At 45.7% G+C, this 4,452-nt stretch overlaps 1 long non-coding RNA gene across 2 annotated transcripts in view; it reads left to right on the top strand.

Annotated features, from left to right (window-relative positions):
- LOC128892898 (uncharacterized) overlaps nt 1-4,452 on the top strand; it is a 22,914-nt gene that overhangs the window by 16,844 nt on the left and 1,618 nt on the right. The gene's annotated exons all lie outside the window — the stretch shown is intronic.

Here is a 4,452-nt window from a genome sequence, read left to right as displayed (position 1 = left end):
AAATAATATTCATTACACCTAGAAGAATTTTCTTCACCATCCCCAATTAAAAGCGACGAAATTGACGAAGATCTCTTTGAACCAAAATAATATTCATTACACCTAGAAGAATTTTCTTCACCATCTCAAATTAAAAACGACGAAATTCTCTCTGGATCAAAATAATATTTATTACACCTAGAAGAATTTTCTTCACCATCCCCAATTAAACGCAACGAAATTGACCAAGATCTCTTTGAACCAAAATAATATTTATTACACCTAGAAGAATCCTCTTCGCCATCCCCAATTAAACACAATTAAATTTCCCAAGATCTCTTTGAATCAAAATAACACTCACTACCCTACGAATCCTCTTCGCCACCCCCTGACCCTCGCCAAATAAACCCCCAAAACGAATCCAGCACAGAATCTCTCCTCATATCTCACAAGTCCCCCAAATAAACAACATAGCTACTTACGAATCTTCTTCGTTCGCAAACTTCTCAGCGTCTTCTCCTATCAGGGCGACTAATCAGCCCCCGTCGAGCCTTGCACGTTCCGACCCTCCGATAATCCTGAACACTGTCACCAACCCCCGAGTCGCGCGTTACTCCGAAACGACAGAGTTCAAATCTCGTCGGGACGTGGCGTCGGTTCCTGACAACTCGATTCTCGCTGTTCACGCTGCAATCGCGACGTGAGACGGTTGCGTCGGGGTCACCAGTTCCAGAAGCCTTCGATCCGCATGACGACAGGCGACGGGCATCGATACGTCAAAGTCCCTCGATACGTCCGTCGACATCATCGAAATCCACCGATCACATCCGCCTCGCACTTGGACCGCGCGCCATTGCCACTGGGAACGACGCTTGGCAATGAACCTTTCAGCGAATTGACCCTTCCGCCTCTGCTCTGCTTGCGCTCATCGCGAACTAGGACATCGCGGTCTTGGACGAACTAGTAACCGTGAATCACTCCAACATCCCAAAGGTAGAATGTTAGAAGGTTGAATGTTAGAAGCTAGAGATACAAAGAAGAGGTCTCTTCTAGAGACTAGAGAATCTAAAGACTTCAGAGAAGCTGGAGTCCCATAAACCAGAGTTTTAAAGGTGCCAGGGTCTCGTAACCCAAGGCGTGATTCCCGACGACACCCCGACGTCCTCGTACCCTCCCCAAGGGATCACTTATCTCTGGAACCGTGTCCCTCGATAAACAACACTGATACACCGGAGGATTCGCGCGTTGAGCGCCCAGAACCACTCTCACCAAGTCCCCGGAAACGTCATAGCCGATATATCACCCCCGACGCACAATCACTGGACGTATCGTCGGCAAAAGTATCCCTCGCGATGATCGCACCGGCGGTTCCCTCGGATGATCGACGGTGATCGCGAACGATCCGTTGGTGGCGCCGTTTGCCGCTGCTGACGTTTGTGCCGGATGGCCTGCTGGCGAAAACCCGACGAAGGTTTCAGCTGCAGACGGAAGGGTGAAGGGAGGTCACGTTGCCCCCGAAGGCAGTAGGGGCTACCAATGGGGCGGTACCAGGGGCGGAGCAATGAGCAAACCGCCCACGTAGTTGCACGATCATGAGCCGCAACACCCCAAGGAATGCTCCATCCCTGTTCCTCTGTCGCGGTCTCTTGGCTCGTCTTTCCTCCGCGCCGGCCACCTTTTTTACTCCCGTTTTCCCTTCTTCTTTTTCTCTCTCTCCACCCCTCTCTCTCTCTCTCTCTCACACACACACACACACACTCTCACTCTCTCTGTCCTCTCGTTCCATCGGGACGAAGGCGACACGGAGCGCGGCGACGTTAAAAGTGCAGGCGAGCGACGACCAGCTTCCTTGTTCGACACTTTTCATCGATCTCTTCTTCCCTGGCTGCGCCACCTTCTTGGGTTAGGGGTTGGAGACACGGTTGAGGAGGAGGAGGAGGAGGAGGAGGCGGAGGAGAGGGGGAGAAGATTCGAAGGGATCGCGAGATCGCGATTTCCTCGTCCCTGCGTCTCTTCTCAGGGCGCACCGATGATGAGTTTCGGAGCTGCTCCGAAACGAACCGAGACGCTCGTTTGCGTTCATTCTACAAGGATTTTTAGTTATTAACGCTATACTGACAAGAAACGCTTTTTAGGTGTCCGTTTTTGGATATGGTTTAAAGGACCGAAAAATAAGATGTACGTATTTTTTGTATATTGGTTACTGACGCGCACGAGACGAGATCAATCTCGATCTCGTATCGATCTCGTCTCGATTTCGAGGTGTGATTCGAGATCGAGATTACTTGTAACAGTCGAGATCGAGATTACTTGTAACAGTCGAGATCAATCGAGAAAATGATTTATTACATTGCCGATCACCAACATATATAACGCCGTGACTGTTGCTCTACAAACGATGCCACATACAATTTTGTTAATATTATAAACCGCTCCTGCTTTGAAGGCAAATTCCAACCTTCACACAGTATAATACTTCAGCGATCCAGGAGGACAAAACTTACGTGGTCCAGTATCTCAAAAGAAACGTAATTGATTGGTGACTGAAATCACAAACTATTAGTTAGTAATGATTTTGAACATTTTTAGAAAAAGCATCTACCGCTGTCCTCGCAGTGTAATATTACAGATCAATCATATCCTCGGTCATTGTTTGAACAAATATTGTTAATAATTAATGTAACTATTGTCAGAAATTAATTTTTAGTTATTTCAGCTAACAGATGTAACGATGCAGAAAAATTTCTCACGATTACTGTGTTCGATGAATACTTACTTCGAACCGTGATTCTTATTAATATTTAATCGAAGACTGAATGTTAATATATGCATTGTAAACGTTCAATTAATTCGGAGATGTACATATTTAATGCATTCTAAAGTTTTCCTTTATACATGATAGTTTTGGAGATAGCCTATTGCAGCTAAAACTTTAGGGGCTTATTTCATCCCCTAAATATGAAAACGGACCGGTATAAAAAAGTACATATATCTTATTTTTCGATCCTTTAAAACATATCCAAAAATTAAATCATCTAACATTAATTGGTGATACATTACATGCTATTAGAAGATAATGCTAAGCAACAAATATATTATTTTATTTATACAAATTTCATGGATAGTCACACAAGGTACTCATGAAACAAACTATATATATTAATCCAACATTAACCAACATAATCGTTAGGCATGCCATTAAAAATTACATTAAACCCAAATTATTTCCAAAAATACCTCATCGCAACCCCCTCAATATAAATTAAACAAACATCGAATCAAAAACCCTTAAAAATCCTCCAAATAATCTCCCAAATATTAAAAACCAAAATTCCCAAACTCCCCGCTGCAAAACTCCGTACAAACACACATATTGACCACATATACAGTGCCCGCAGAAACCTGGAAAAATTCGTTGCGAAATAGCATTACCTGTGCCGCGCATTAACGACTAGCGCTGTACGCGCGTGCTTATTAAAAAAATATTTACTTAGAAATATCCGGCGAAAGGTGAAAGCTGGCGGTGAAGTGCATTGAAAAGATTCCCGCGGCGCGCGTGGGGTGAGTCGCATCGGGCTACCGCCGGGGGTTTAGGAGAGAAAAGAGCGTGCAGAGGGGGCGAGAGAGGGTAGAAATCGAGGGGTCGACGAATAAGCCAGCGAATGAATACCGAGTATGGATTCGCGCGGAGCCAATAGGGACGCGGGATTTCCACCCCCGTTTGAGGGAGCCACGCCAATCGGGGCTGTCCGTCGCCCCACGGGGTTTTCCCGAGGGGTGGCGATAGAGACGCGTCGCCCGACTTCGAGGGCTCTACCTGGCTGGCTGATAAAGACAGACAAACCTCTGTCTTCCGTGCCGCATCATGCCAGCTTTGCTAGGCGGACGACCTCGTAGCAACCACACCTCCACCTTTGCATCCACTTTCATTCACTTACAACCACTTTCCACTGACGCCAATGCTCCGACGCCTTTTCTTAGATTACGCGCCTGTTTCCTACCCTCTTCCGCGTCTACTGTGATTAACGGATTACGGAGCTCGCGTTTCGAGGGGGCGAGGAACGGGGCACCGAGCGCGTTTCTTTTTACGCGTGTACCGTCGGGAGTTTAGGTTTTAAACGACGAGGAGGATCGTTGGATCGTGGAATTTTTGTGGAATTTTTGTGGTTTGGGGGAATTGACGAGAGAGTGGCGAAGGAATCGATTTTGAAGTTTTTTGAATGACGGTTGGGTGAGGCTGATGGAATTATTTTTGATATGTTTAGTGTCGGTATGAAGTGTATTGTTGTTAGGGAAAAATTGTCAGGATGTAGGATGTGTGGCATTAATAGAATAAAAGTTGGAATTGGAATGGAATAGATGAGAATGGAATGTTTTGATTGCTGCAGGGGGTGGCTTAACAAATTATAGTTTCCTGATAATTTTCTAAGATATCTATTGTTGTAGGAACGTGAACCTAGAGAATCGTCAGAA

This window comes from Hylaeus anthracinus, unplaced genomic scaffold, assembly GCF_026225885.1.
Source record: "Hylaeus anthracinus isolate JK02 unplaced genomic scaffold, UHH_iyHylAnth1.0_haploid 2, whole genome shotgun sequence".
NCBI lineage: Eukaryota > Metazoa > Arthropoda > Insecta > Hymenoptera > Colletidae > Hylaeus > Hylaeus anthracinus.
The sequence above is the reverse complement of the archived record's forward strand: the minus strand, read 5'-3'. Positions and strand labels throughout refer to the sequence as shown.